Genomic DNA, 7839 nt, shown 5'->3' on the forward strand with positions numbered 1-7839 from the left:
CCCCCCACCCTCCCCCAGCTGGTGTTGGGTTCAGTAAGCAGAGCCCAGCTCACCTGGGAAGGTGCCGAGTGAGGAGGGCGTCCAGTTACAGGCTGGGGCTGGGAGGGCAGACCAGGGCAACCTAGGGGCAGGAACTAAAGGCCTGGGCCCTGGTAGGGGGTGGGGGTATGTATGGGGGGAAGCCACAAACCCCACACCCTGCAGGAGTCCCATCCCTGATACAAGAGGCCCCAGCTCCTGGGGGCTGAAGCAGAAAGACCGTGTCATCCTCAGATGCCCCTTGGCAGCTAGCACACCTGTCAGTTCCCTGAGCTGACCTCAGTTTCCCCATCCTCAGAATAGGGGTAGGGTACAATAAACCCTGTGTGAGCAATCACCGCAGCTGGGACTAATCTGGGTAAACTGTGAAGCACTGTGCACATCCTCCGGGAGGCTGTTCTCCTCTCCTTCAGCTCCAGTCCTTTCTCTCCACCACCCAGGATGGCCTCCTCCCCCACCCCCCACCCTGGGCCCTGGCACTGCACTCCATGCCTATTTAAGGCAAATCTCCTGATCTCCTTTTAAGTAACATTTGCTCCTTGTTGTGGAGCAAAGGAGCAGGGCCTGAGCTTACAAAAAGGGGAGTGAGTCGCAAATATCCCATCAGAGAGTGGGGAGAACTGGAGATACAGGGGTGAAGGGGGATGGGAGGGTCCTTGTACTTCCTTCCCCAGCCTCCCATTTGGTCCCCTCACTGCACAGGCCCTGGATTGACTCCAAGCCTTTTAGAGGGGCTAGGGCCCTCCAAGAAGACTTCCTGCAGCCCCAGGGACTGAGGTGGGGCATGGTAGGCTGAGGAATAGCACTATGTCCAGGACCTGGGGCTGGTGTGCTTGGGTGTAGAGGTGGCATTTGACTGGCAAGGGGAGTGGAAGGGTCTGGGGTAAGACTGACATCTAATCTCAAGCTGCCCAGAAAGGATGAAACAACTGTTACTTGGGTTCTACAATCAGGGGCTCAGAGAGGCCAAGAGACCTGTCCAGGGCCACACAGCTCATGAGTGGGAAGGTCTGAAATCCAGGCCAGGCCGCTCCAAATTTCATGCTTTCTGCCCCTCCATGCCAAGTCTCCTCGGGGCCAGGGCTGTATGTGACACCTGACAGTGACTCATCAGGGACCAGCCATCATTCACAGGCCCCTACACACACCCTTCCTCTGCCTGCATAGCTCCCCTGCAGGGACCCGACTCCCTCCTCTTCTCCCCAGGCCCACCACCCCTCTCTTCCTTCTCTTCCTGGCTTTCTGGCCCAGTCATCCCCCTACTTCTGGCGTGGCCTCCAGAACAGCTCACTTTCACGTGGTTTACACACTAAGAAACTTACAGCCAGAAAGTGGCATGTCCCATCCACCTCCAAAGGCGCGAGTCTCCCCACAATGGCAGGACCCCCGCAGGGCCCTCCCTCCACTCAGTTCTTCCCCCTTTAGGCCACAGAGGCCCTCCCTCTCTGGCTTCCTCCTCTTCTTCTTTCCCCAGGTGCCCTGGCCGCTTCCCCAGCCTCCATCTAGCGTGGCTAAGCCCCCGCTGTGGTCCTCACATGACAGAGGCGCCCTCTCCGGGGTTCAAAAGGAGACACTCAGGGATCCTTTACAGATCATGTTGCCTCCTGAGGACCAGCCGCTCACTCCTCAGGCATGCAAGCCCAGTGGGCCAGCCCTGCCTGCGCATGGGTGTCAGGCTGGACTAGGGGATGCAGGACCAGAGGGAGGAAGAAGCCCTGGCCTCCTCTTCCTCTGGGTGCTTAGAGCAGACAGCGCCCAAAGCAGTCAGCTCATCCCGTGGCCTCATTTCACAGATGAGCGACTGCGGCCCAGGAAACAGTAGGGGAGGCCCCTAGGGCCCACAGTGAGACAGGAGCCAACCTTGGTTTTATTGGGGCCCCTGGTAACCTCCGGTGAGGCTTGATCCTAGGGGAAGTAGGGTCTATGATAGGAGGAAACTCTGCTCCTCCCTTGAGCTTTTCCAGGTCTTTTCAGCTTGGCTCTACCACTCACCTCTTGCGCCCTTGGGCAATCCCCTTTCTTCTTTAGGCCTCAGTTTCCTTGTGTAAAACAAATGGGTTGAGTAGATGGTCTTTAAGACCACTTCCTGTTTATTTTTATTATTTATTTTTAATATTTATTTAGCTGTGCCACGTCTTGGTTGCAGCATGCGGGATCCCTTAGTTGTGGCATGTGGGATCTAGTTCCCTAACCAGGGACTGAACCCGGGCCCCCTGCATTGGGAGTGGGGAGTCAGTCACTGGACCACCAGGGAAGTTCCAGATGTCTCCTGGTTAGATCCCCTGCGCCTCCCATCAGCACAGCCCCAACCCCAGGCCTGTTTTCAGCTCTTGACCTGGCCCAGGGCAGGGCTCATAGCCCCTCAAGATTGTTCCGACAGGGAATTCCCTGGTGATCCAGTGGGTAAAACTTCGTGCTTCCACTGCAGAGGGCATGGGTTTGGGCCCTTCTTGGAGAACTAATATCCTGTATGCCACACTGTGTGGCCAAAACAAAAAAAAAAAAGATTGCTCCAACAGCCTCTACACTGCCTCTGGCTCCACCCTCTTCCCTTGCAATAAGTCACCCCAGACATTGTCTAAGTTACCTCCTGATGCTTAGAAACCTCCCACGGCACCCCCCCCTCCATGGCCTCCCTCAGGGTAATCCAACTTATCACCTGGCATTCAGCCCATCCCACCCACAGCCTTGGACCCTGAGCTCAGTGTCTTCACCTACCAAGCACTGACAACCCCTCACTCAGGGCCCGTGCTGTGGACACACACACAGTGGGGGCACAGGCGAGGAGCCTGGGAAAGGCTGGACAGTCTGAGTAGCTCTCCAGGTTTCTCTGTGCTAAGAGGATGCCCATCCCACTCCCACTCCTTCATCCACACTGGCTAGGTGCTCCAAGGCTCGCTCAAGCTCCCTTCCTTCCTGGAGTGGCCAGGCCCCCTGGAGGCCCCATCAGAGTAACCTCACCCATGTGGCGCTCCCACGGGGCTGGATGCCCTCGCCTGCCTGCATCTGCAGCTCCTGCCATCCTGCAGGGAACCAGCTGGCAGGATACTTGCTGAGGGAACGCTGGGTCTGTGGGCTCCGCCCGCCCCCCCCACCCCCACTCCGAATCCTTCCCCAGGGCTGTGTTTTTAACGTGGGATTTTCTTTGACCCTCAGTGATGTCCTGACTGCCAACTGCACAAGCTCATAGTTGGGCCTTGGGGCAGAAGCTCAGCTGGAGGTTTTAGACCCTGTCTCGCCCTGATCTGGTGACTGGCCAAAAGGACTCTCAGAAACCTTTCCCCAAGGCCCAGGAAGGAGTAGCTGGCAAGAAATACCAGTTATTAGAAGAGATTGCTAAGAGAAGAGAGGCCAGTACCTAGAAGCTTGGGGACCTCACACCCAGGGGTCTGAACACAGCTTAAGCCACTTACTAGTTGCAAGGGTTTGGGTAGATTACCTAATGTCTTTGAGCTTCAGTTTCCTCATTGGAATAATAACAACTCATCCTCTGATGAAAGAATTAGATGATGCATGCAAAGCGCTGAGCTCATGGCCTGGCACCTCGTAAACGCTCAAAAAATGGTAGCTATCATCTTTATTGAGGACAGATGGATCAAGGCCCCCAGCTGAGGGGTTGCAGGCTGCTGGTTGCTTAGCCAGAGGTAGGCAGGTGGTTAGCATCTAGAATAGAAACACGAAGTCCCCAGCCTTGTGCTAAGCAGTCTCCTTACCTCATCTCATTTAAACCTCAGTCCCTTCCTCTGTCAAAAGTAGGTGTTTGGAACAGAAACCTCGTAAGGTGCTGTGAGTGCTCGTAGAAGGTCTGCAGTTTACAAAGTACCATTCACTTTATTGAGCCATCCTCTCCTCCTGTGAAGGTGCTTCCTGGGTGGTGCTAGTGGTCAAGAACACTCCTGCCAATGCAGGAGATATAAGAGACGCGGGTCCCTGGGTCGGGAAGATGCCCTGGAGCAGGAAATGGGTACCCACTCCAGCATTCTTGCCTGGAAAAATCCCATGGACAGAGGAGCCTGGTTGGCTACAGTCCATGGGGTTGCAAAGAGTTGGACATGACTGAAGTGATTTAGCAAGCACACACTCCTCCTGTGAGCACTCTAATAGTTGTCAATGGTCACACAACTAGATCTGGGGCTAGAACCAGAGGGATGGCTCCATCTTTCCCAAGAGGCTGGTGGCAGACTCTCTGAGGGGGTGGATGAGAGACAGGACCCTGGAAGACAGCAACATCAGGGAAGTTTGGCTCTGGCTCCTGTCCAGCATCTGGTTCTGTGCCTGGTGGAGGCCTGGATCTGCAACTCATCAGCCCCACCTGTCAGCCCTCCTGGCCAGCACGCGGGGCCTCCGGTTATCACTAAGGAGAGCGCAGCTGAGAGTGAGCTGAGGGTGGCCTTGGTCCAGGGGCCTGGGATCCCTTCCCTGTTGGGCATCTTCAGTCATGGAGCTGTGTTCCCGTCGGTCAAGCAGCTCCAGTTGACTGAGCTGTTATGTGGCAGGCACCGTGAAATACACAAAGACTGCACTCATTCAATAAATATTTATCGAACACTGACAGTGTGCCTGGCCCTGAGCTGGCTGTGAGGAATCAGACAAAAATTCCTGCCTATATTATAGTAAGAGAAGCTGTAAAGGAAAGCATATGTGTGATGCAAAAAAAAAGAGAGCAGCTCACTTTACACAGATTAGTCCTAGAAGGCCTCTGAGCTGAGGGAAGAAGTACAGCTAAAAAGAGCCTTCTGGTCAGAGGACAGGGGCCATGCAAAGGCCCCGAGGTAGGAAAATTTGGAGTGTCTGGAGATCAGTAAGACCAGTGGGAGGTGGGCACACATCAGCTTGCCCTCAGTAAATGCCAGCTGAACAAATCAACAAACGACCATAAGGAATTAAAAAAAATAATTTTCTATGTTTATTTTTGGCTGTGGTGTGTCGTCCTTGCTGTGTGGGCTTTTCTCTAGTTGTAGCAGGCAGGGGCTACTCTTTGTTGCGGTGTGCGGGCTTCTCACTGCGGTGACTTCTCTCCTTGCAGAACACAGGCTCTAGGGCATGTAGGCTGCAGTAGCTTCAGCCCGTTGGCTCAGTAGTTGTGGCTCCCAGGGTCAACAGTTGTGGCACATGGGCTTTGTTGCTCCACGACACATGGGATCTTCCCGGACCGGGGATCGAACCCGAGTCTCCTGCATTGGCAGGTGGGTTTTTCAACACTGAGCCACCAGGGAGGCACAAGATTCTATTTATTTATTTCTTGTTGGCTGTGCCGGGTCTCAGCAGTGGAACGAGGGGTTGTTGATCTTCACTGCTGGCATACAGGATCTTTAGTTGCAGCACATGGGATCTAGTTCCCCAACTAGGGATCAACCTTGGAGTCTTAGCTCCTGGACCATCAGGGAAATCTGATCATAAGGATTTCTGCGTCCAGCTGGGACGGAGTAACAGGGACGGGCTTTACATCCTCACCTAAGACAACTAAAGTGAAAGTGTTACTCGCTCAGTCGTGTCCAGCTCTTTGTGACCGCATGGACTATACAGTCCATGGAATTCTCCAGGCAAGAATACTAGAGTGGGTATTCTCCATGGGACCATCCCAACCCAGGGATCAAACCCAGGTCTCCTGCATTGCAAGCAAATTAGACAACCAAAATACCCCACAGAATATATGAAATGGTGGTTCTCAAGACATTGGAAGCAGAGAGGGAAAAATAGCGACTTCTGGAAGTAAATAAATGAGGTGAGCCCTCTAAGTTCCTCCTCACTGCCTGAAGAAAGTTTCCAGGCTAGAGCACAACGAGAGGAAGACAGGTGAATTCTGACAGCCTCCCCGCACTGAGAAGCCTGAAAAGCTGGGAGGACAGAACCCACAGCAGAGAACTGAAAAGGCAAGAGCTGCACACAGAGAACTCTAAGCTCTATAAGGGTGCTCCAGCAGTAGTTCTGCTCAGGGCCTGCAGGTGAGGAAACCAGCAGGAAGCACAGGAAGCACCACTCAGGAGGATGAGAGCTCACACCTTGGAGGAGCATCCTTGGAGCTGCAAGTAGTGCTGCTTCCCACAAACCAGACACTGCACAACTAATGGGCCATTGGGGAGGGCGGGCCAGCGCCAGAAGAGATTTTGGCTCAGAAGTGAGAAAACACTAAACACCACTTGATCCCTGGGTCCAGAAGATCCCCTGGAGGAGGAAATGGCAACCCACTCCAGTATTTTGCCTGGGAAATCCCATGGATAGAGGAGCCTGGTGGGCTACAATCTATGGGGTCACAACAGAGTTAGACACAACTTAGTGACTAAACAACAAAAAAGTTAAAAATCTGAATGTTAATACAACACACACACACATATACATATATGTATATACATATGTGTGTGTGTGTGTATACATCAACAACCTGTTGGTTCTGGATCTTACCTCCATTTGCAGAAAGAAGGTGTTAGAGAACTTCCCTGGTGGTCCAATAGTTAAGAATCTGCCTTTCAATGCAGGGGACACAGGTTCAATTCCGGGTCCAGGAAGATTCCACACGCTGCAGGGCAACTCTGTCGGTGCCCCACGATTCCTGAAGACTGAGTGCTCTGGGGCCTGTGCTCTGCAACAAGAGAAGCCACCACAATGAGAAGCCTGTGCACTGCAACTGGAGAGTAGCTCCTGCTCACCGCAACTAGAGAAAACCCATGGGCAGCAATGAAAATCCAGCACCGCCAAAATTAGAATTAAATAAAAATTTAAAAGAGGATGGTAAAGCAGGTATCACAGAGTCCACTGCCCTCAACAGTCACCTTATCAAGTGTATTTTCTGGTATGACAATGAATCTGACTATTGTAACTGGGTGATTGATCTTATGATCTACCTGGCTCTGAAGAGTAACAATCCCTGGACCACCAGCCCTACCAAGAGCACAAGAAGAAGAGAGAGGTGCTCAGCTGCTGGGGAGTCCCTGCCTCAACTCAATCTTCCACCACTCTGAGAATCTCTCCTTCTTGACACACTTTCCACCCCAGACCCCCCTGAAGAAAGTGAGGGACTTGGGGAACCCTATTTTGTCATCAATAAAGTACATTCTACTCAGAAAAAAAAAAAAAAACTATACCACAGTATATCACAAAGTGCTTTAAAAAATGATAACGACGGGCTTCTCTGGTGGCCCACTGGTTAAGACTCTGCACTTCCAACTGCAGGGCTGATCCCAGAGAGTTCCAGAAAAACACCTACTTCTGCTTTACTGACTGTGCCAAAGCCTTTGACTGTGTGGGTCACAATAAACTGTGGAAAATTCTGAAAGAGATGGGAATACCAGACCACCTGACCTGCCTCTTGAGAAACCTGTATGCAGGTCAGGAAGCAACAGTTAGAACTGGACATGGAACAACAGACTGGTTCCAAATAGGAAAACAAGTACGTCAAGGCTGTATATTGTCACCCTGCTTATTTAACTTATATGCAGAGTACATCATGAAAAACGCTGGGCTGGAGGAAGCCTAAGCTGGAATCAAGATTGCCGGGAGAAATATCAGTAACCTCAGATACACAGATGACACCACCCTTATGGCAGAAAGTGAAGACTTAAAGAACCTCTTGATGAAAGTGAAAGAGGGGAGTGAAAAAGTTGGCTTAAATCTCAACATTCAGAAAACTATCATGACATCTGGTCCCATCACTTCATGAGAAATAGATGGGGAAACAGTGGAAAGAGTGGCATACTTTATTTTGGGGGGCTCCAAAATCACTGCAGATGGTGACTGCAGCCATGAAATTAAAAGATGCTTACTCCTTGGAAGGAAAGTTATGACCAACCTAGACAGCGTATT

At 52.1% G+C, this 7839-nt stretch overlaps 1 long non-coding RNA gene across 1 annotated transcript in view; it reads right to left on the reverse strand.

The window, feature by feature from the left end:
• Positions 1-5175: 5175 nt before the first annotated feature.
• The window catches only part of LOC104988758, a 5047-nt gene continuing 2383 nt past the window's right edge, over positions 5176-7839 (reverse strand). The window contains exons 2-3 of the long non-coding RNA XR_825283.1: positions 6442-6619; positions 5176-5213 (exon numbers count right to left, since the gene is read on the reverse strand). This is a non-coding gene — a long non-coding RNA (uncharacterized LOC104988758). The remainder of the gene's footprint in view (positions 5214-6441; positions 6620-7839) is intronic.

This window comes from Bison bison, unplaced genomic scaffold, assembly GCF_000754665.1.
Source record: "Bison bison bison isolate TAMUID 2011002044 unplaced genomic scaffold, Bison_UMD1.0 scf7180017864142, whole genome shotgun sequence".
Taxonomy (NCBI): domain Eukaryota; kingdom Metazoa; phylum Chordata; class Mammalia; order Artiodactyla; family Bovidae; genus Bison; species Bison bison.